A 25,944-nucleotide genomic window follows, 5' to 3' on the forward strand; every position below is an offset into this window, starting at 1 on the left:
CACTTCTCCACCTTCATGGACCTTCTCTTGTTGTCATGATCCTGGTAGGATAAAAGGCTCACCTTTCACATCACACCCCCTCCTCATTAAACTCACAACCATCAGGGCCTCCTAAGTGCTCCCTCAGGGATTTTTGTCCATACAACTCAGGCTTCATGGGTGTTGTGTCTTGAACAATGCAGCAAGTCGGGCAGGCAGGGAGGAGGCTGGTTTTAGGGTAAACCTTTTATGGGTACACAGGTGCACCTAAAAATTCTAGGGGCACGTTCAATCTGGTGAGTGGAACAATTAGACCATGAGAGACTGTGGTGACAGCAGCAGGTTATAGTCTAGAAAAGCAAATAACAGGGCCTGGCATTTAGTAGATTCTCCATAAATATCTGTTGATGAGTTGTTCTGCTCTGTGACTTCCTTGACAAGAAGAGGGGTACACTGACAAGTGCATGAGTCTAGGGATATGGAACCCTGAGTTAGGAGATACTAGGAAGTCTGGAACAGTGACCAGCATCAGGTAGGATTCTGCAAATAACTGAATCCCAATCACTATTTCAGCTCAGGGCCCTGGGATTCAAGACAGTGACCATGCAGGGGAGCAAGCAGAAATATGGTCAGCACTGCAGTACCAGGGACCATGGCCAAACCAGGGCATTTCACTTTTTTATTCATCAACACATCCTGTCCTTCATTTGTTCATTCATCCAACTATCCATCCATTCTTTTCTACATGAAATCTTTCCATAAAAGTTAGCATTTGACTTCCCTCTCACTTCCTTCTTTTCATGCCATAAATCCTTTGCAGAGAAGTGATTGTTAGTAAGACAGAATAAAGACAGAAAGGTGTGTCAGCACAAAAATACATCGAAGATTTCCTAAGAAATTTGGTCAATATTAGGAATCAAAGTGCTGATTTGGCTTTGAACGTTGATGTTCCACTCTGAAGAATTGGAAGACCCTCAAGCTTTATAGATTTACTGCTGCCCCTTTGGGTTGAAGCTGAGATTCTGAGCAGAGGAGGAGGATGTATAGGCAGGAAGTGGGTGTAAGAAAAGAAGATAGACAAGGAAGGAAGAAAGGCCCTAGATCTCAAATATCTGTGTCCGGTGGACTCTGGCATGGGGGATGGCAACATGAGAAAATAAACGTTTCAGATCATCTTTATGTGTGCTCAGAAATAAAAAGGATTTTCATTTTGATGATAAGAAATACTACAAGTTATCCTGGTATTTTGTTCAAACTAGGACCAACCTTTCCTAGGCCCTGGGGACACCAACATTTATTAAGATACAGTCCCTGCTCTGGGAGTTCCTCACATTCTAAGGGAGATGGCAGACAAGCAGACAGAGCAACGTGACGGAGGATAGTTCTGTTGATAAGATGGGCATTGCATCCAGATTTGGACTTTCAAGAAGACTTCCCACAGGATGTGTGGTGGCTGAGAGGCTGAATTTTGAAAGAAAGGCTGGAGTTATTCAGACAAAGAAGTAACAAGAGTTGTAGGCAGTAGGAAAAGAGCCAGGGCATGAAATGCTGGTGGTGGTGGTTAGAGAAGAGGTATGAGCAGGAAGGATCAAGGTGGTAGGGCAAGAACTAGGTCAGGAAGGATCTTGTATGCCAGGATATGAGTTTAAACTTTATTCTGACTGCTGCTGAGAGCCATTTGAGGCATATTCCGCAGAACTGTGATATTAAGTCACTGAGATGGAACTACTGGAATCTTGGATGCCTCCAACTGTTTACCTCTGGGTCCTAGGCTCTCATGTCTGGCCTGAAACTCATGCAGCCTTTGGCTTCATCCTGTGCCTTGGGAGCAAGGACTGACACCCCTGGCCCAGAGGATGGGCTCATTTCCATGACGTTGGGCCACTGGGTGGAGCCTCACTAGGTGGGGCCTTCCAGAAATGAGCTGTACACCCATGATGTCAGAGGGGTGGCACATGGGGAATGGAGTGGGGTGTAACCGCTGCTATCACTGTCCTCCCTCTTTCCTCCTGAGAAATTACAAATCCCTCCCCAGGATGCTGATCAAAGAGTCCTTGCACTTCTGGAGAAATTCAACCTTTTGTAAAATCCAAATTACTTCTGGAAACTGTAGGATTGTGAAAAGACCTCAAGCTTTGTAGTGAAGTGGATCTAGATTTGGATCCTGGCTCTGTTACAAGCTGTGAGACCTTAAGCAAATTAATTACTTTCTCTGAGTCTTAGTTCTTTATCTATGAGGTGGAGATAACAATGCCTCTCTCACAGGGTTATTAGGAGCATCACAGAAGAAAATATTTGTAATTCTCTTTGGCAGCATTATATTAGCTCTGCCTCCAGAGAACTTTCTTCTTGTGGAGTTTTGCTCTTTTATTGGTCATCCAGGGCTCACTCAGTTCAGCTGTTCTGCCCTAGTAAAAGAATTAGGGAAGTATTATTTGAAAACACAGATGCCATTGGCCAAACTGAAATATTTGGCTCATCTTGAATTCGTTAGTAAATTACACTAAGTCAGGCACCACGAATTTGTGAAGTGGGAGTGCAAAGAGCTTTGGAATCAAGGTACAAGTCCTGAGCTCCTTTTTCTGTCTATGCCCTTGGCCAAGTCCCCCCTGTGGAAAATGAGGTCCTTTTCCGTCCCTTCCAGTCTTGATGGTCTCCAGAACAAGCTAATAAATGATGAGACACCAATGAGTCATGCTTATGGGGGAAACAGGAGATGTAGCACCAAGAGTGTCCCTCTTTCTTTGTTTATGTAAGTTCTGTGCATTTCCATGCAGGCCTGCAGCTAAGAGGAAATTCTTCCATGGGAAAAGAGTTAAGAAGTTCATGCTCCAAGGATGAATCATTAAATATTCCAAGAATGTCAGAGAGAAATAATGACCTACCCCAGGGGACCCCCAGGGGGAGTGAGAGAGTGAGTAACTGAAGTTGCCACACTCTGAGCCTGGTGCTTTCTCCAGTCTGATTTTAAAGAGATTAACATGATGCAATGCCAGGATGGGACTTCTCTCCACCTGTCTCTATCCCTGTCCTCTGGATACAGAAGTCCTTTCCAGGGCAAACCCATTGACGCTATCTTTGGAATCAGACATCTGGATTCAAAACCCAATTCCGCCACTTACTGTGTGATTTTGGCCAAGTGAATTCATCTCTGAGCTTCAATTTCTTTACCTGTCCAAAAGAAATACACATATCTATGCCCCAAGATTTTTTAAAGGACTGAATGAAATAACATAATAAAGCCTTTAGCCTAGTATCCTAGGAGAGACTCCATCAATGGCAGTTAATATCTTAAGAAAAGGCAGCTGGGTGGAGTGGCCACATGCTGCGTGTATGGCTCAGGCCCTCTCTGAATCACCCTGGGTCTCAATGGATGAATACAAATTATGAGGTTGGTTTGGTTTCCAAGCATAGATCTAGAGGTCTCTAAAGTATGGGGAGGGGAAGCAGAGATTTCTTCCAGCAACATAAAGGGAGAAAGAGAGCTTCCAAGAAGCCGAGTGGCCAGAGGAGCACGCCTGGCTATCTGCCTGAACGTGGACCTGCAGCTGGGCCGATGCTGGAAGGGTGGGGCTCTGAGGGGTGTGGTAAGCCCGATGGGATTCATCCAGTAATCGTTCAACAGTTCTCTGCTGGGCACCTACTATGTGTTAGCCCCTGGTTCTGGAAACCAGAGACATAGAAGAGAACAAGTCATTGCCTCTGCCTTCTTAAAGCTGACATGTTAATGGAGGAACAGAAGTTAAACAAAAATAATTAACTGATATCTTTCAGGTAGTATGTATTTCCCTGATTCAGACAAATTAATCTCAGGTTTCTGAAGGGAGGCAGAAGGGCTGGCAGGGGCCCACAGGTTGGCAGCAGCCTCTGTCCCCAGGTGGGCAGTGTCCCCAGATGGCAGCAGGAGCGATTCACCGTTACTGGGGTTGAAAGCACAGGTTCGGAAGTCAGACAGCCAAGGATGACACCTCACTCCACCAATTTCACACTCTGGGTCTTGGGTGCACTACTTAACCTCTGGGAGCTTTAGTCTCCTGCTCTATAAAAGAGGTGAAAACACAATTACCTTTGGGGTTGCTATGAGTTTTAAATGAGATGATAGATACAAGGGCTTAGCAAGCACCCAGCTCAGAGTAAATGCTCAATAAAGGTGAATCATTAATTAGACTGTTATTATCCTATTAATTAGCATGACCAGAATGTATGGTCATGGATGGATTCCTACAAAAAACAGCAATGGGGTGCATGTGCAAGGAACCCCATGATTTAGGGCAGGAGCTCTGTCCTGGATCCAGCAATGAGTGGGAGAAAGCAGAGGGCACTTGGGGTGAACATGAAGGGGGAAAGAAAGTGGGACTCCAGTGATCAATGCCAAGTATGGAACCTGGGCACATTTGGCAGCAGAGCAAAAATAAAGAAGAATTTGCAGACAACCTGAGGTACAAAGAGAAAGTCGAGATTCAAGCCAAAGAGTAGCTAGTAATATCTCATTTTGACTGAACACTTCCATGTGCCAAGCCCTGTGTGTTTGCTATACCGTTTAATCATTCAGCAGTTCTCTGTGGTAGGTATTATTATCCTTTATTTTACAGATGAGGAAACTAAGACTCAAAGAGATTGTAACTTACCGAAATCAACCGGCCAGCAAATGTTCTTAAACCTGGATTTGAATCCAGAGGTATCTAATGCCAAAGCCCACGTTCTCAGACATAAGGCCATTCTGTTTTTCCCAAACCCACTTGGCCTGCTTTAATCAGGATGGTTACCTTCATTCAACTGACAAACATTTATTAAGCGTCCACATTGTGCTAGCCATATGCCATGGACTGACCTGAGCTAAAGTCCTCAATAACTCTTAGTAGTATGCAAAGAAGGATGTGCAATTGAAGGAGCCCTACTTGGAAAATGGACAGATCTTTGTGACTAGTAAAGGGACAGTTTCTGACAGCTCGATTCCTCAAAAGGTACCTCAAAGGCCACCTAGCTCATGTTCTGGCATGGTGTATTGCACTGAAAATGGTGTTGCAGAATGAATCTGGGTCTCTGAGCCAGAAGACCTGTTGCAGGTCTTGGACATGTCATTTAGCCTACCAGAGCCTCAGTGTCCTCCATTGCAAAACCAGAATTTAAGACTAGAAGCCTAAACAAACCCTGGGATGACAGAAGGACTTTTGGCCTTGAATTAAAATCTTTGAGCTTCAAGGGAGAGCATCCAAATGGTGGAATAGAATGATGCTGAGCTTACCTCTTCTCACGAACACACCAAAATCACAACTATTTGCAGAACAACCATTGATGAAAAAGACTGGAACCTACTAGAAAAGATCTTCTACAGCTAAAGACATAAAGAAGGAACCACAACAAGATGGGTAGGAGGGGCAGACTCATGATACAGTCAAGTCCCATACTCCCAGGTGGGTGACCCACAAACTGGAGAATAATTATATCACAGACGTTCTCCCAGAGGAGTGAGTTCTGAGCCCCACGCCAGGCTCCCCAGCCCAGGGCTCCTGTACTGGGAAGATGAGTCTCCAGGGCATTTGGCTTTGAACTCTAGTGGGCCTTAGCTTCAGGAGTCCCACAGGACTGGGGGAAATAGAGAATTCACTCTTAAGGGCAAATACAAAATCTCACACACTCTGGGACCCAGGGCGAAAGCAGTAATTTGATAGGAGCCTGGGCCAGACCTACCTGCTGGTCTTGGACAGTCTCTTGGAGAGGTGGGGGTCAGCTATGGCTCACCCTCAGGACATAGACACTGGTGGCAGCCATTCCTGGGAGCTCATTCTATCATGTGGATGATGGTGCTGGTGGGCACCGTTGTGGAATCCTCCCTTAGATCATTCATGCCAAAACCTAGCTCCAACCCAACAGCCTGTAAGTACCAGTGCTGGGACTCCTCAGGCTAAGCAACTAACTGGGCAGGGACACAGCCTCACCCATCAGCAGACAAGCTGCCTAAAGATCTTCTGAGCCCACACCTGCCTCTGGACATGGCCCTGCCCACCAGAGGTCCCAGGACCCAGGCCCACCCACCACTGGGCAGCCACTGGCTCCAGAAGCTCCTGAGCCCTGGCTCTGTCCTCCAGGAAGCCTGCTCCAGCCTCTGGACCAGCCTCACTCACCAGAGGGCAGACATCAAATGTAAGGAAACCACAATCTGGCAGCCTGCGAACCCAGCCTGCTGACAGCAGAGCAGACCCTGCCCTGGAACCAGCTGGGCCACGACCCTGCCCACTAGCAGGCCAACACAAGCTTTGAGACACCCCAAACCCCATATCCAACTGCATCAAGAGCCAGCCCAACACCCCCACCAGATCTGACACCAGGGATTCCTGGGCCCTGCAACCAGACTCATAGACCTGGCTCTGCCTGACAGCAGATCTGTCCAGCATTAACCCTAGGACCTGGTTTCACCCACCAGTGGGTGGGCAACAGCTGCAGAGTCTTCTGAACCCTGACTCCACCCACCAGTGAGCCAGCACTAGCCCCGGGGCCTCCTGGGGTTCTGCAGTCAGCCACCTTGCGACCTGACCCTGCCAACAAGCAGCTGGCAACCTCTGCGTAAAGCAAGGCCTGGCAACCAAGCAGACTGGAGGCCAACCAAGCCTACCAGACTGTTTACATAGTCAGCCCAACACAACAGAAGGACCCATGAAGCCCTTATGGGGGAACCCCTGGAACACATAGCTTGGGTAACAAGAGGGGAGCGCACTGCTGGGACGCATAGGATATCTCCTACGGAAGACCACCTCTCCAAACCTGGGAAATGTAATTAACCTACCAGATACCTAAAAATACAAACAGCAACTTAGGCAAAATGAGGTGACAGAGTAACATGTTCCAGATGAAGGAACAAGACAAAATGCCAGAAGAAGAAGTATGTGAAGTGGAGACAGACAGTCTACCCAAGAAAGAGTTCAGGGTAGTAATCATAAAGATGATCAAAGAACTCAGGAGAAGAACAGATGCACAGAATGAGAATTTAGAATTTTTTAGCAAAGAGTTAGAAAAGATAAAGAACAACCAAACAGAGATGAAGAATAACTGAAAGGAAAAATACACTAGAAGGAATCAACAGTATACTAAATGATACAGAGGAATGGATCAGGGAGCTGGAAGACAGAGTAGTGGAAATCACTGCTGCTCTACAGAAGAAAAGAAAAAAGAATGAAAAGAAATGAGGACAGCTTAAGTGACCTCTGGGACAACATTAAGCAGACTAATATTCATATTGTATGGGGTTGCAGAAGGAGAAGAGAGAGAAACAGGCTGAGAACATATTTTAATAGATAATAACTAAAAACTTCCTGGGAATTCCCTGGCAGTCCTGTGGTTAGGACTCAACACTCTCACTGCCAGGGGCTTGGGTTCAATCTCTGGTTGGGGAACTAAGATCTCGCAAGCTGTGTGACAGGGCAAAACAAAAAACAACAAAACAAAACAAATAGCTGAAAACTTCCCTAACCTGGGGAAGGAAACAGTCATCCAAGTCTAGGAAGTACAGAGAGTCCCCTACAGGATTAACCTAAAGAGGAACACACAAAGACATAATGTAATCAAAATGTCAAAACTTAAAGGTAAAAAGAGAATCTTAAAAGCAGCAAGGGAAAAGCAACAAATAACATACAAGGGAACTCCCAGAAGACAATCAGCTGACTTTTCAGCAGAAACTGTGCAGGCCAGAAGGGAGTGGCATGATATATTCAAAGTGATGGAAGGGGAAAACCTACAATCTAGAATACTACACTCAGCAAGGCTTTCATTCAGATTTGATAGAGAGATCAAAAGCTTTACAGACAAGCAAAAGCTAAAAGAGTTCAGCACCACCATAGCAGCTTTACAAGAAATATTAAAGGAACTTCTCTAAGTGAAAAAGAAAAGGCCACAACTAGAAACATGAAAATTACAAAATGAAAAAGCTCATCAGTAAAGGCAAACATACAGTAAAGATATCAAATTGTTTACATACAAAGCTAATAGGAAGGTTAAAAAACAAAAGTAGAAAAATAATCTATATCCACAATAATCAGTTAAGGGATACACAAGTTACATGTAAAATATGATATCAAAAGAAGTAATCATGAGGGGAGGAGAGTACAAATGCAGGGTTTTTAAAATGCATTTGAAATTAAGAGATCAGCAATTTAAAACAATCATGTATCTATATAGATGGCTATAGAAAAACCTCATGCTAACCACAAACAAGAAACCTATAATAGACATACACACAAAAAAGAAAAAGGAATCTAGATGTAACACTAAAGATAGTCATCAAATCATGAGAGAAGAGAACAAAATAAGAAGGGAAAAAAAGTTCTACAAAAACAACCTCAAAACAATTAACAAAATGGTGATAAAAACATACATATCAATAATTACGTCAAATGTAAATGGACTAAATGCTCTAATCAAAAGACATAGAGTTGCTGAATGGATACAAAAATAAGACATGTGTATATGCTGCCTACAGGAGAGTCACTTCAGATCTACAGACATACACAGACTGAAAGTGAGGAGATGGAAAAAGGTATTCCATGCAAATGGAAGTCAAAAGAAAGCCCGAGTTGTGATACTTATATCAGACAAAATAGACTTTAAAATAGAGACTGCTATAAGAGACAAAGAAGGACACTATATAATGATCAAGGGATCAATCCAGGAAGAAGATATATAATTGTAAATATATAAGCACCCAACACAGGAGCACCTCAATATATAAGGCAAATATTAGCAGACATAAAGGGAGACATCGACAGTAACACAATAACAGTAGGAGACTTTTAACACTTCACTTACATCGATGGACAGATCATATGGATAGAAAGTTAATAGGAAAACACTGACCTTAAATGACACATTAGATCAGACTGAGATTGACTTAATTAATATATATAGATATACACACAAAAAAAGAAAAAGGAATCCAGATATTCCATCTGAAAGCAGCAGAATACACATTCTTTTCAAATGCACAGGGAACATTCTCCAGAATAGATCACACACTAAGCTGCAAAACAAGCCTTGGTAAATTTTTAAAAAATTGAAATAAAATCAAACATCTTTTCTGACCACAATGCTATGAGACTAGAAATCAACTACAAGAAAAAAAAATGCAACAAACACAAACACGTGGAGGCTAAACAGTATGCTACTAAATAATCAATGGATCAATGAAGAAACTAAAGAGGAAATCAAAAAACACTTGGAGACAAAGGAAAACGAAAACACAATAATCCAAAATCCATGGGATGCATCAAAAGCAGTTCTAAGAGGGAAGTTTATAGAGATACAAGCTTACCTCAGAAAACAAAAGCCTCAAATAACAACCTAACCTTACACCTAAAGAACTAGAGAAACTCAAAGTTAGTAAGAGAAAAGAAATCATAAAGATCAGAGCAGAAATAAGTGAAATAGAGAATAAAAAAAAAAAGAAAATATCAATGAAACTAAAAGCTAGTTCCTTGAAGAGATAAACAAAAGTGATAAGCCTTTAGCCAGACTCAAGAAAAAAAGGGAGAGGGCACAAATCAATAAAATCAGAAATGTAAAAGGAAAAGTTACAACCCACACTACAGAAATACAAAAGACCATGAGACTACTATGAACAACTATATGCCAATAAAATGAACAGCCTAGATGACATGGACAAATTCTTAGAAATGTACAATCTAAAATATGAACATACCAATTATCAGTAATGAAATTGAATCAGTAATAAAAAAGACTCACAACACAAAGGTCCAGAACCAGATGGCTTCACAGATGAATTCTACCAAACATTTGATACCATATGAATTCTACCAAATATTTGATACCAAAACCAGACAGAGATACTACAAAAAAAGAAAAGTACAGACCAATATCACTGATCAACATAGATGCAAAACTCCTCAACAAAATACCAGCAAACAGAATCCAACAACACATTAAAAGGATCATACACCACAATCAAGTGGGATTTATCCCAGGGATACAGGATTTTTCAATATCCACAAATCATTCAGTGTGAAGCACCACATTAACAAATTGAAAAATAAAAACCATATGATCATCTCAACAAATACAGAAAAAGCTTTTGACAAAATTCAACACCCATTTATGATAAAACTCTCCAGAAATCAGGTATAGAGGGAACATACCTCAACACAGTAAAGGCCATATATGACAAACCCACAGCTAACATCATACTCAATGATGAAAAGCTGAAAGCACTTCCTCTAAGATCAGGCACAAGACAAGGATGCCCACTCTCACCACTTTTATTCAACATATTATTGGAAGTTCTAGCCACAACAATCAGACAAGAAAAAGAAATAAAAAGGAATCCAAATTGGAAAGGAAGAAGTAAAACTGTCACTGTTTGCAGATGACAGGATACTATACATAGAAAATCCTAAATACACTACCAGAAAACTAGTAGAGGTCATTAATGAATTATGTAAAATTGTTGGATACAAAATTAATATACAGAAATCTGTTGCATTGCTATACACTAACAACAAATTATTGAAAAGAGAAATTAAGGAAACAATCCCATTTACAATCACACGAAAAAGAATAAAATACCTATGAATAAACCTACGTAAGGAGGTAAACGACCTACAGTACAAACAGATGGTAAGATGTACCATTTTCTTGGATTGGAAGAATTGTTATTGTTAAAATGACCATACTACAGATTCAATGCAATCTACAGATTCAAGGCAATCTACAGATTCAATGCAATACCTATCAAAACACCAAGGGTATTTTTAACAGAACTAGAACAAATAATTTTAAAATTTGAATGGAAACAAAAGACCCTGAATAGCCAAAACAACCTTGAGAAATAAGAACAGAGCTGGAGGAATCATGCTTCTGGACTTCAGACTATACTACAAAGCTACAGTAATCAAAACAGTATGATATTGGCACAAGAACAGATACATAGATCAATAGAACAGAATAGAAAGCCCAGAAATAAACCCACACACTTATGGTCAATTAATCTATGACAAAGGAGGCAAGAATATACAATGGAGAAAAGATAGTCTTTTCAAGTGGTGTTGGGAAAACTGGACAGCTACATGTAAAGGAATGAAATTAGAACATTCTCTAACACCATATACAAAAATAAACTCAAAATGGATTAAAGACCTAACTGTAAGACTGGAAATCATACAATTCCTAGAGGGAAACATAGGCAGAACACTGACAGAAACCGTAGCAAATTTTTTTTGGATCTGTCCTTTAAAGCAAAGGAAATAAAAGCAAAAATAAACAAATGGGACCTAATGAAGCTTACACTTTGCAGAGCAAAGAAAAACATAGACAAAATGAAAAGACAATCTACTGAATGGCAGAAAATATTTGCAAATGATATGACCAATAAGGGGTTAATATCCAAAATATATAAACAGCTAATACAACTCAACATCAAAAAAAAAACAAACAACCTGATTAAAAAATGGGCAGAAGACCTGAAAAGACTTTTTTTCCAAAGAGGACATGTAGATGGCCAATGGGCACATGAAAAAGATGGCCAACATCACTAATCATCAGGGAAATGCAAATCAAAACCACAATGAGATATCACCTCACCTCTGTCAGAATGGCTATCATCAAAAAAACCACATATAACAAATGTTTTGAAGAAAAGGGAATCCCAAACACTGTTGATGGGAATGTAAATTGGTCCAGCCACTATGGAAAACAGTATGAAGGTTTCTCAAAAAACTAAAAATAGAACTACCATATGACCCAGCAATTCCACTCCTGGGTATATATCTGAAAAAAACAAAAACACTAATTCAAAAAAATACATGAACCCCAATGTTCATAGCAGCATTATTTACAATTGCCAAGATATGGAAGCAACCTAAGTGTCCATCAGCAGATGAATGGATAAAAAAGCTGTACATACAATGGATATATATATACAACAGAATACTACTCAGCCATAAAAAAGAATGAAATTTTGCCATTTGCAACAACATGGATGGACTTGGAGAGTATTAGGCTAAGTATAAGTCAGACAGAGAAAGATAAATTCTACATATCACTTATATGTGGAATCTAAAACATACAACAAACTAGTGAATATAACAAAAAAGAAACAGACCCACAGATATAGAGAACAAACTAGCAGCTACTAGTAGGGTGAGGGAAAGGGGGAGGGGCTATACAGGTATAGGGGATTAAGAGGTACAAACATTTATGTATAAAATAAGTTACAAGGATATATTGTACAACACAGGGAATACAGTCAATATTTTATAAAAAACTATAAATGAAGTATAACCTTTAAAAATTGTGAATCACTATATTGTATACCTGTAATATATATAACATTATACAGCAACCACACTTCAATAAAAAAATAAATAAAATAAAATAAAATCATTGAGCTCAAATCCCACCTCTACTGCAAGTCTACTCTGTGAATTTTGGTATACCCACACCATCCCACATCCTGGGTTTCTCTGTTAAACAGAGGTAATTGATTAATCCACATTCAGTGAATCTTTCAAGTGGTGGCTGTTTCCTCCCGCACATTCTTGCATCATGGGGACGAGACTGGAGATTGATTAGATGTCTTCCTTCTTACACCCAGCCCATTGTCCCACACCCCTCCAAAAACTTACCAGCTTAGGAGCTCATCAGACACCTGACAGCTGGGAGAATGAGTGCCTGATCTGGGGGTACAGCACGACAGTTGTACTACTCAGCTCTACTTGCTTTGAATAATAAGTTCAACTTAACTGAATAGCTCCTCTAGGAGCCTGTTTTCTTTTCCCAGTGAAACTTATGAGAGGAAAATTAGTGGGATGAACTAGTCCCTGCCACTGCAGTTGGTCTCCTGGGGGCAACAGATTTGCCCTGGTCATCATGTCCTTCCTGTCCATTTACTATTAAAATTGGTCACTGGAGTACCAGAAAATGCCCTCGTGATCCCCCTGGGTGTCAAACCAATCCCTCCATGCCCCCATTGTATAATGGCAGCCCCACCTCCTGCTGGATCATCATCCTGTCGATGATCAGAATCAATGAACTCTAAGTGGTGATTCCTTTCCTCGCCTGCTGGTCTTTTGACATAAAAAGCCCAAGGTGACCAGGAGGTAGAGATAGCTTAAAGTTTATTGGGATTCTTAGAGTGCATCCTGGTGGAAGTATTCTTCTTTTGGGAGCCAGTGCCTCTAAATCCACAAAGTCCAGGGCTGTGGGGATTAAAACACAGATTCTCCAAGTGGATCGCTAGGAGCCATGGTAGACAAGACACTCTTGTTTCTACTCCTTTGTTCCTGGACCCCTGAATTCTACCTACTGGGGACACAGCACCATACAGTGGTCATTGATTTAACATGTTTACTGCATCCTGGAAGATAGTGCCCATCTCTGCAAGGTGCCATTTCAAGCCTGGTACTTTAGATGCTTCTTCAAAAGGCCATTCCATCACTCTATCAGGGGGCAGCTTGTGGATTATACAATATATGATAGGACCAATGGACTTCGTCATATGTCACGCCTTATGTCCTTTGCTGTAAAGTGGATTCCCTGGTGTAATGTGATATTAAGCACAGTAGACTCTCTTATTAATGGATTGAACACTCTGTAATCTTTGGATGGTGGTCCTGGCCAAAGACTTGCAAGTAGAAAAGGCAAACCTATACCCAGAATATGTGCTACCAAGTGGCCCCTACTATTTGAGGAATCTATCATCCCCACTGCTATCAGGCAGCCTAGTTCTGTGATATTATCTTCTACCAGTAGCTCAGACCCCAGTAGGACAGGCAACTAAGCTTCTCAATAATGATTGTTCTCCTCTGTCCAAATCGTTCCCTTTTGTGTTGGTAAACTGAGTGTCCTCCCACAAAACGTGATTAATTGGTGAGTTTTCTAGCCTTTTCTAGCCTTGGTACCCACTACCAAGAAGAGGATCTGGCACAAGACAGACCCCCAACAAATAGAAATGAAACACCAAATATTTATATAAACCTACTCCGTGCATCTCACTGGAACTGATGTGAGCACTAAAATCTCTAATGTGTAGGAATCTAGCTCACAGTATACACTTAATACAAATAAATAATACAAAAAAATATAAATGTAAGTAAAGAAACATTTGTGAATATATGCCTTTATATATGGCCTTGGGATAAGGAAAGGACCTTTCTTCTTTGAGGAAAGATGCTGCAATTTGAGCAATTCAGCAGCAAGGAACAGAGACTGAACTCCTTCTCCAGAGCTTAAGGGCAGAACTTTGACTCTCCGTAAGGTAGGGAGATTTAAAGCTAGCTTTTATTTCTTCCAGCACCAGCATTTAATTGCAGACTTAACAGGGGCTGAGGTCTATGAAAGATTCGCCTTGTTTCTCTGAATGTGTACATTATTTACCATAGAGTCTATAAAATATTTACCTTTTTCTCAGCCGACTGCACCCTGCTCAGCCTTAACTACCTCACTGCTGCTCAAAGCTGATCAAATAGGTGGCTGGCATCTCTCCAGAAGTGGATGGAGTGAGCAGCTGGAAAGGAACCATATTTGATGCATTTGTCAGAGCACATAGCAGTCAAGGGTGTTGAAAGCCTTTCTGAAGGTACTAGGGAGAGGTGTGGGTCTTTAATCCCTTCCCACTTCTAACTACCTACCTACGTCTATTCAGGGTGCACTTATAGAACAGCTACTGTCAACTAGACGTCTTGAGAAGATGGATGGGAGGAACACACATTCCTATGTCCTTGTCGGAGAAGACAAGCCCGATGATAAAGAATCATGGCAAGAAGAACACCCAGATATTGGGCTAACTCTCCATATGACCAGAGTGTGCGAAGCACATGGCCTTATGAACTAGATTTCTAGGTTGAAATTCCACCTTACTCCCTCCCTTATGAGCATATAACCCTGGACAAATTGCCTAACTTCTGGTTGCCTCAGTTTCCTCAGGACATTAATAGTCCCAATTTCATGGGGTTACTAAGCATACCGTACCCAACACATAGAAAGCACTCAATAAAGGTTAGAGATGAGGAGAAAGGGGAGGACAATCACAGGACAGCTCTACGTGGTAAATATGTTACGACCCCCACTTTATAGATGAGGAACTGAGATTTAGAAAATTTAGTACTTTGCCAAAATTTACTTATAAGTGGAAGAGCCGGGATTCAAGTTCATGTCTGCCTAATTCCAAAGACTCTACTTATAATCACTGCTTACACAAACACACACACACACACAGACGTACACATTCATACTTAGGAAAACATGGCATATTCATCATGTGTACCACGGTTTCGGTGATACTACCAACCAACCTGCAATGAGATAAGATTTTCTTGCTATTTGCCCTTATAGCACCTCTTTCACTACAGTCATCATGATTGTAATAATTTATCAATTTGATCATTATTTGCTACAGTGTGGATCCCTCCCTAAACTGTATGCAGACAGGTGCTTGTATTTATCATGTATTCCCAGTGCCTTGATGAATATTTCATACACACTGTCATTTAATTTCCACAATAATGTAAGCAATATTTTTCTCCCATTTTATTGCTAATGAAACTGAGGCTCAAAGAAACCAAATAACTCATAGAAGAGCCCACAGCTAAAAATAGGCGAAAACAGCTCAATCTATTCCAAAGCCCATGCCCCTCTATTGGGCCATACTCTCCCCCAGAGGAAGGAAGAAGCCAGTGTTCAAGGGTAGAGGAACAAATTTCTACGTATTAAGTGCCACCATGGCAGGCATCATACTGAAATTCATTATCGACGCTATCTCTTTTACTCCTCAAGACAAGTTATTGTTCAAAACAAGATTTTTTTCTAAGACAAGTTTTTTTGCAGACCCAGGTGCAATCCCTGCTGGGCTGAGCTGGTGTGGGGGGAAGAGGAGGCTAGCACTGAGCATGAAGTGACTGGGGAAAACTAACAAGGCTACAAAGCCCTTCAGCGTAGCTTTGCTCCAATACTTCACGTTCAAAGAATAAGGCCAGCTCAGTTGGGGCTCAGGCAAAGGCCAAGTTCAGGAGCTCAGTCCTGGCCAGGTGGGGTGAGGGAGGGATCAGGAGAGAAGTCAGATGCTTTGACCCCATCATTATGACTCTGACTCATACAGCACTACCTGTTTGCTATACTAATGCTCTTTCTCCTATGCTTTTAAGAAAGAAAATACAGGTACCATTGATCTTCTCCATCTTTTATGTTCAATTGCTGGTTGATTCTTAATGAACATTACTGGTAGAAGTACTTGGCACAAAACAAAGTTGATAATGATAAAACCACACATAGTATAATGTGTTATTGACTACCAGTTAACAGAAATATCAACTCTTCTTAAATAAGAATAGATTTTCAAACTGAATTTTATAGAATTAATGTTCACAAAAGTAAATTGGCAGTGGCAGAAGCTATAATCAGTTCAACTGAACATGGAAAAAATGATTGATTAATATAATATTCATTTTACAATTCACAAAGAAATATTAGATTCTAATAAAATTTCAGTGGGGGCTTCCCTGGTGACACAGTGGTTAAGAATCCGCCTGCCAATGCAGGGGACACGGGTTCGAGCTCTGGTCCGGGAAGATCCCACATGCTGCGGAGCAACTAAGCCCACAACTACTGAGCTTGTGCTCTAGAGCCCACGAGCCACAACTACTGAGCCCACATGCCACAACTACTGAGGCCCACGCGCCTAGAGCCTGTGCTCCACAACAAGAGAAGCCACCGCTCACCACAACTAGAGAAAGCCCGCGTGCAGCAATGAAGACCCAACGCAGCCAAAAATAAATAAATAAAATAAAAAATATTCAGTGGGACAGTCAGAAATAGTGAACTGTGCTGTACAGAAATTCAGTCAAAATTATAAACTGGCTCAATAGAATTTGCTCCAGAAAACAAATTTTTGGATCAACATGAGTACAATTTTGATGAAAATAGTTGTTTCATATAGTAACAGCTTAAACAACTTTTGGGTAAAATGCAAGGTCTCTGAATATCTTATTCATCTTACCCAGAGTCTGGTGCTGCACTGGGGACCTTACTTAACGTTACCTGTAATCCTTAAGACAACCCTTTGTTATAGGACAGCAATCCCCCGGTTTTCAGATAAGGAAACAAACAAGAAAAGGTAAGCAATTTGCCCAGGGTAACCCATGATTTAGTACCAGGGCCAGGATTATTTGTTGATTAAAACAGAATAGTCTCATGGAATAATGGTCACCTGGACCTCCCTTCCTAGATTTCAGGACACTTTGCAAGGGGCGGAGGTAACTATTTCTTGGCCTCTCCAGAAAGGCAGGTGTGGCTGTGCCACTTTTCAGGTGGAAATGTTGAGACCTCAGGAGAGAAATGCACTAGCCTAAAGCTTCACGTTGTATGAAGGGTTTGAGCTTTCCCTGATCCCCAATCCACCATTCTCTTTACTCCATGAAATGACCTGCATTATAATGCTATCTCTAGAGGGGTGGGATAGGGAGGGTGGGAGGGAGGGAGACGCAAGAGGGAGGAGACACGGGGATATATGTATACGTATAGCTGATTCACTTTGTTATACAGCAGAAACTCACACACCATTGTAAAGCAATTATACTCCAATAAAGATGTTAAAAAATAATAATAAAATAAAATAGATAACTAATAAGAAAAACAAAACAAGTAACTAGAAGCAGGGAGCTCTCTACTCCCAGAAGGGTAGAGTTGTATGGAATGTAAAGTGATTCATTCAGGGCTGACAGCATTCAGGGAATTTTGTCTCCCCACCAACCCCCATCCCCCAAAGTAAAACTATCCATCAAAGATACCCAAATTAATACATCTTTCAAAGAACAGCCCATGGTCCCTGTGCTCGTTATTCAACACTCAGGCAGTGAAGGGAAGGAGCCTAAGTTGGTCACTTGCAACATATTAATATCAATGTCTTCTCTTATCACTGGTTTCTCCACGAAGCAGATTTCTCCTATCTGTTCAACAGCTATCTAAATTGGGGTTTCATGAGGAAAAGAACTAAACACATTTCAGGTCTCTGGGGAAAGAAATTAAATGTTTCTATTATGATTTCCATTTTTTTAAATCCAAATCAATAAAATCATACTGAACTTTATTTCACATTCCTGGCGTGACACCTTAGTGTCCTGTGATGAAGAAGCAATTTTATAGGACAACTTAGGGGATCACCTGCCCTGGTTCAGGGGATCACCAGACCTTTCAGTTTTAAAACTGAACACAGTGTCAGGCAAATCTGGATGGTTGACCACCTTACTTGTTCACTACTGTATTATCAATACTAGCAACCACGCTACTTCCTGGTGTGTAATGACCCTCTGCTACTCCCACTAGAGTTCTCAGCGTCTTGATTTCTTTCCCTGTAGAATGGGAACAAAGGGGGGTAATACTTGTCCTGTCTCATTCACAGTGTTATTGTTCTATATAGTAACATTGAGGAAGGATTGTTACTGTTATTTTTTAAACTTATTATATCTAGTAAAGTAAAAGAGAATTTAAATAATCTCTGAAAAATGCTATCCAGAGTGTCAGCTTTTTGAGACTGGAACAATGTTTTACTGTATTATGGTGTGCAGCACAGTGCCTAGCAGAAAAGATGCTCAAAAACCTAGTCGGATGAATAAAAGAATGAATAAGTGGATAGTCAGATGAATAACTACATGAATGAACATAAAGGGATTAAATTAACTCATTTCATAGGATTATTTTCAGAGACAGAAGTTTAATCCAACCCCTGCATTTTTCAGAGCCCACATACAAACAACAAATTCTTGATAGGGTTAAGATTAAAACTGGGTCATTTTAATATACTAAAATATGGTAAAAAAAAAATCTCAATTAACTGTCCTCATTTTCCTCAGTGATATTTTTTTCCCCCAGCAGCAGAAACTTTAATTCAACCTGTAGTTTACAGCTCTTCTTTCAACAGAAGCCTGAGGGCTTGTCTAACAGCAGAGCACTTGGGTTTGAATCCCACCTCACATCTACTCTCTGCTCTTATACCCAGATATTGATAAGCTTCAGAGATGGCTTCAGAGAAAGACCTGAGAAGCTGGAGGGGGTTATCCAGGACCCAGGTCATCGAAAGACATTAGCATCAGCATCAAAAAATTGCAAGTTGTACCAGAAGCCTGACCAAAGCAAGCTAGCAATCTCAACCTGCTTCCATCCTTTCTTCTACGTTGCCTTTCCAAATCCAATCTCCTTCTAGGCCCCCATCAAATTTCTCCTCTTGTCTCTTTGGCTTCTGTCATAGTTAAGACTCCATTAGACTCTGAGTAACTTGAGGACAAGGACCTACTTTATTCATCTCTAGATTCCAGAACTTAGCAAAGTGCCTTGTAGCATAGGAGCTCAAGAGATGTAAGAATGAATAAATGAATTTAATGCCTAAAAGTTCCAGTAGTACCCCAAATTACAACATTTGTGCCTAGCTTGAAGTGTGGTTTCAAGAAGTGTTAAATAAATGTGTGAAATAATGAATAAATGATTGATATGAATGACTTCTATTAATGGACTATTGATTATGTGCCAGGCACTGGCTAGGAACATTTTGTATGCTATCTTATTTAATCCTTTCAATCATTTTCTCTGTAGTGCTTAGCACTATCTAACATACCATATATTTTAACTTATTTACCTTGTCTACTATCAGTCTCCTCCACAAGAATTCAACCTCCACAAGGCCCTAAATCTTTGTCTATTTTGTTCACTGCTGCTTCCCCTGCTTAGAAGAGTGGTGGTACCAAATTTATATTCAGTAAATATTCATGGTATGAATATTGAATAAATATTACCATCCTTACCTTGCATAGAAAAAGCTAAATTTAGTGGTGCTAAGAAAAAAATCCCCGATCTTGTGTCAGACATTCCAAGTCTTGCACGCTTTCACTGAAAACTGGTCACATATTGTGATGTAGGTAATATCATTATTCTAGCAGGGTGGACACTGAGACTCAGGAAGATAGGATCCCCGGCTCGAATCAGAGAACAGTTTACCTAATAAAGGGCTCGGTCACAATTCAAACCCTAGTTCGTGTGGCCTCAAAACTCTTGCTCTTGCCATGACCTCAATCCACCTTGCACTGAGAAGACAACCCATCCCTGAATTAGAATATTCACGGGAAGGTGTTGCAAACCTAGAAAAAATCGAGAGACCCCATTACAACCCAAGTCAATTTAGAAAGACCCCATTGAACAAAGAGCACCCTTTTAACATTAACGATGCAATAAATGCTGAATGCAGGAGATTAGAAAGAAGTTATTAGGAGGAGAAAGACATGCCAATAACTTGAGCTCTTAATGAGATGCCCAGCGCATCTAGGACGAAGCAGTTTCCCAGAGGATTATTTGATGTGGAAGGAATAGTAAGCAGCTCTTTAGTGGCACCCAGACACATCCTCTCACATACACACCTGCTCAGGGCTCAGTGAAGACAGTGCGTAAATGTCTGGAATATTACATAAAAGCTGTCTGCCCAACCAGTCAAAGCTATTAAAATCCATCTTGCTGAAACGAACCCTGAGAGCAGGTCAAACAAATCTAATTTTTATTGTTCCTTAAGGAGATGACTGTGTCAGAGACAAAGGAGAGAGGCAGGAGGCCAGTTAGAAAGAAAAAAAAAAAACCCTAAGAGGCCTTAAAAAATTAAATGTTCAAAAGAACCATGGCAGGCAAGATAAATGATATATTACAGTGCTGGTTTAAACCTAATTGATGACTAATGTTGTAATGCATCTGAACCTACACTGATCTATTATCCGTCTGGTTCAGGATGAAGGGACACTGGGAGGAGAAAAATTGCTAACTGTTTTAACCTGATGGAACTTTAAAAAAATAACCAGCCCAGTTACTTTAAAAGATAAATGGCTCGGTGGTGACCTCCTAATGTATATCAGGGTCTTGCAATGCAAAATCAAATGTTAATTAAATAGAATCCAGTGCAGGAATGATGCAGAAAGAGCGTGGTTTAGAGCCCAAGAGGCCATAGGGAATTGTGTTGTCGGGTTTCAAAGAAACTACCAGTGGAGAGGCAGTAATGGCAGACCACATAGGAGTAACTATGAAAAAAATCAGATGTACACACAAACACCATCTAGATAACACCTACATTAAAGTTATACAGAGTAGCCTGCGGGCACAGCTAAATCACAGTCATTGGAAGGGCAGGGTTACCAACAGAGTTGCTTAAATTCACTGAGGTGGATCAGAGAGGCTTTATTTTCTTGATCTGTTACAGCACAACCTCAACATAACCCTCAGAAAACAAAACAATGCAAGATGTAAGAATACGTCAAAAGGATTCAAGAGACAACTTGAAATGGCTCCAGATGGCCAAGTCTAGGATGATGTTAGCCACAAAAGAGTGAATGTAATAAATTGTAACAAAAGACTAAAATAAGAGTCAATGAGCTCATACTGATATTAATAAATGAATATATGAATGAATGGATGAATGAATGAATGAAGAGAAGGGAAATCTTGTTAGAGTAGATCCAACTAGTAAGTGTGTAAGATATGAGGGAAATAGAAAAGCATCATTTCACATTCAGCAAGATAATAACTGTTTCAGGCAAAAACCGCAATAGATTCTAAAATTAGTGAGCAAAAAAATGTGAGAAACAGAATATTTATATGTTTCCACTGTATCTCCACTTTGAAGACAGCTGGACCAAGGGACCACAGTTATCACCAGTAACGGTGCAGATGGACATCATGTGCCTCCTGTTAAAATGCACTGAGAATACCACAGTGGTATTCTTGATAGAAATGCATAACCAGAACTTAATCATGAGGAAATATCAGAAAAACTGAAGAACATTCTGACCAGAAATTGACTAGTCAGTTCTCCTCAAAGGTACCAAGGTTGTATATCTAGTATCAAGTCAAAGAATGACTCAGGAAGTGTTCCATATTAAAGGAGATCAAGGAGATATGGCAATGAAACACAACCTGTGAGGCTGGGTTGGACGCCGGACCAGAAAAACAGACATCTGTGGGACAACTGGAGACGTTTGCATTAAGTCTGTGGATTAGATACCAACATTGTATCAATGTTCCTCTCATAAATTTGATAGTTATACAATGGTTATTTGGAAAAAAAAAGTTAACATTTGGGGAATTAGAGTAAAATACAGACTTTCTTTGTTCTAATTTTGAAACTCTTTTGTAAGTCTGAAATTATTTCAAAATGAAAAGTTAAAAAACTTAATACATAGAAGGCCATCATTGCACTTTTGCTGAGGAACTATACCTAGAACAAGCTGTTCTCCTCAGAGGTGGGGAGAGCTACTACAAAAGCCTGTATGTCCTTGCTCAATTGGGAAAGGAAAGAACCAAGAGAAGAAAGAGGTGATCACTTTGATCAAGTTCATCAGAAAGGGTTAGGTACCTACAAGGCATGAGCAACCACAGAACAGTTTTGCCTGGCTTGCTCATGCCCAGGATGGTATCTGACCCTTTAGGTGCAGGGGTTGCAAACGGGTACACTGAGAACAGCTCTCTACTGACTGTGGCTTAGGAGAGAGAAGAGAGGGAATCATTGTTAACAACTGTAATAATAATTACACCATTTAATTTGCACTTACTGAGTTAGTCTCTGTGCTAATGTCCTTAATATATTATCTAATCTAAGATGTATAAAAGCCCATGAGAGAGGTACTGTACACATTTTAAGAAATGGGAGAAGACATATTTGTTTTGTAAAACAGACTTGTTTCACTAAAAGAGAGATTTAGCAGTATTGTTAAAATGACCATACTACCCAAGGCAATCTATAGATTCAATGTAATCCCTATCAAATTACCAATGACATTTTTCACAGAACTAGAAAAAATAATTTTTAAATTTGTATGGAAACACAAAAGAGCCCAAATAGCCAAAGCAATCCTGAGAAAGAAGAATGGAGCTGGAGGAATCAGGCTCCCTGACTTCAGACTATACTACAAAGCTACAGTCATCAAAATAGTATGGTACTGGGACAAAAACAGAAACATAGATCAACAGAATAGGGTAGAAAGCCCAGAAACAAACCCACACACGTATGGTCAATTAAACTATGACAAAGGAGGCAAGAATATACAATGGAGAAAAGAGAGTCTCTTCAACAAGTGTTGTTGGGAAAACTGGATAGCTACATGTAAAAGAAATGAAATCAGAACATTCTCTAACACCATACACAAAAATAAACTCAAAATGGATTAAAGACCTAACTATAAGACCAGATACTATAAAACTCATAGAGGAAAACATAGGCAGAACACTCTTTGACATAAATTGCAGCAATATGTTTTTGGATCCGTCTCCTAGGGTAATGGAAATAAAAGCAAAAATAAACAAATGGGACCTAGTTAAACTTAAAAGCTTTTGCACAGCAAAGAACCATAAAGAAAACAAAAAGATAACCTATGGAATGGGAGAAAATATTTGCAAATGATGCAACTGACAAGGGATTAACTTCCAAAATATACAAACAGCTCATACAGCTCAATATCTAAAAAACAAACAACCCAATTTTAAAAATGGGCAGAAGTTCTAAATAGACATTTCTCCAAAGAAGACATACAGATGGCCAATAGGCACATGCAAATGTGCTCAACATAGCTAATTATTAAAGAAATGCATATCAAAACTACAATGAGGTATCACCTCACACCAGTCAGAATGGCTATCATCAAAAATTCTACAAATAGGTTCAGGGAACTCTACTCAGTGTTCTGTGGTGACCTAAGTGGGAAGGAAATCCAAAAAAGAGGGGATATATGTATACATATAGCTGATTCACTTTGCTGTACAGTAGAAACTAACACAACATTGTAAAGCAACTATACTCCAGTGTAAAATAATTTTAAAAAAACGTTTAAGAGAAAAGAAAAAGTCTACAAATAATAAGTGCTGGAGAGAGTGTTGAAAAAAGGTGTACTCCTACACTGCTGGTGGGAATGTAAATTGGTGCAGCCACTATGGAGAACAGTATGGAGGTTCCTTAAAAACTAAAAATAGAGTTACCATATGATCCAGCAATCCCATTCCTGGGCATATATCCAGAGAAAACTATAATTTGAAAAGATACATGCTTATTGAGGTGAGATTGAATTGCTATAAACTTCCCTCTTAGAACTGCTTTTGCTGCGTCCCATAGGTTTTGGGTCATCGTGTTTTTGTTGTCATTTGTTTCTATGTAGTTTTTTATTTCTTCTTTCATTTCTTCAGTGATCTCTTGGTTATTTAGTAGTGCACTGTTTAGCCTCCCTGTATTTGTGTTTTTTACAGGTTTTTTTTTTCCTGTAATTGATTTCCAATCTCATAGCATTGTGGTCAGAAAAGATGCTTGATATGCTTCCAATTTTCTTAAATTTTCCAAGGCTTGATTTGTGACCCAAGATGTGATCTATCCTGGAGAATGTTCCATGTGCACTTGAGAAGAAAGTGTATTCTGCCACTTTCAGGTGGAATGTTCTATAAATATCAATTAAATCTATCTGGTCTATTGTGTCACCCAAAGCTTGTGTTTCCTTATTTACTTTCTGTTTGGATGATCTGTCCATTGGTATAAGTGAGGTGTTAAAGTCCCCTACTATTATATACAATGGAATATTACTCAGCCATAAAAAGAAACGAAATTGAGTATTTGTAGTGAGGTGGACCTAGAGTCTGTCATACAGAGTGAAGTAAGTCAGAAAGAGAAAAACAAATACTGTATGCTAATATATATATATATGGAATCTAAAAACAAAAATGGTACTGATGAACCTAGTGGCAGGGCAGGAATAAAGACATAGAGAAGGCACTTGAGGACATGGGTGGGAGGGGGAAGCTAGGGCAAAGTGAGAGTAGCATCGACATATATACACTACCAAATGTAAAATAGTTAGCTAGTGGGAAGCAGCAGCATAGCACAAGGAGATCAGCTAGGTGCTTTGCAATGACCTAGAGGGGTGGGATAGGGAGGGTGGGAGGGAGGCTCAAGGGGGAGGGTATATGGGGATGTATGTGTGCATGTGGCTGATTCACTTTGTTGTGTGACAGAGGCTAGTGCAGTATTGTGGAGCAGATACACTCCAATAAAGATCTATTTAAAAAACAAACAAAAATACAAAACAAAAAGATACATGCACCCCAATGTACATAGCAGCACTATTTACAATTGCCAAGACATGGAAGCAACCTAAGTGTCTATCAAAAGATGAATGGATAAAGATGTGGTATATATGATTCAAAAATGATAAAAATGAACTTATTTACAAAACAGAAATAGGTTCACAGACATAGAAAACAAACTTATGGTTACCAAAGGGAAAAGGGGGAAGGGATAAATTAGGAGTTTGGGATTAAAATATACACGATATGATATATAAAATAGATAACCAGCAAGGACCTGCTGTATAGCATAGGGAACTATACTCACTATCTTGTAATAACTGATAATGGAAAAGAATCTAAAAAATAAAATATATATATATATATATATATATATATATATATATCTGAATCACTTTGCTGCATATCTGAAACTAACACTACGTTAGAAATCAACTATATTTCAATAAAAATTAAAAAAAAATAAAAGAGAGATTTATCAATTTGGCAATGGATGGAAGTGATAACTCCATAGTCTATGCTTCTTATTCTTAACCCTGGTATACTCCACAGCCTCAGCAAGAGTGCAGAGCCCACTTACCAATGACTTTTAAAAAATTTAACTAGATTTGATCCATAGTTTAGGGTGAAAGTTAAAATGTGAAAAGAAAAAAAAATACCCAAACCAAGGAATTTCTCAGCCAAGTATACAAATATATAGGCAAGAGCGTTGCAGGGTCATTTAATCTACTTATGACACCTATGATATCCAGCACTTAGGTAGAACTCCACTTGTTTCACAGTCATCATTAATGTGCTAATTGCTAATGATCTTCATCTGTTCTTTTGAGTCAATAAGAATTTAGTGAACATCTTCTTGTGCAAAATATAGTGCTGGGCCTC

The sequence above is a fragment of the Delphinus delphis genome, chromosome 1, assembly GCF_949987515.2.
Source record: "Delphinus delphis chromosome 1, mDelDel1.2, whole genome shotgun sequence".
Taxonomy (NCBI): Eukaryota; Metazoa; Chordata; class Mammalia; order Artiodactyla; family Delphinidae; genus Delphinus; species Delphinus delphis.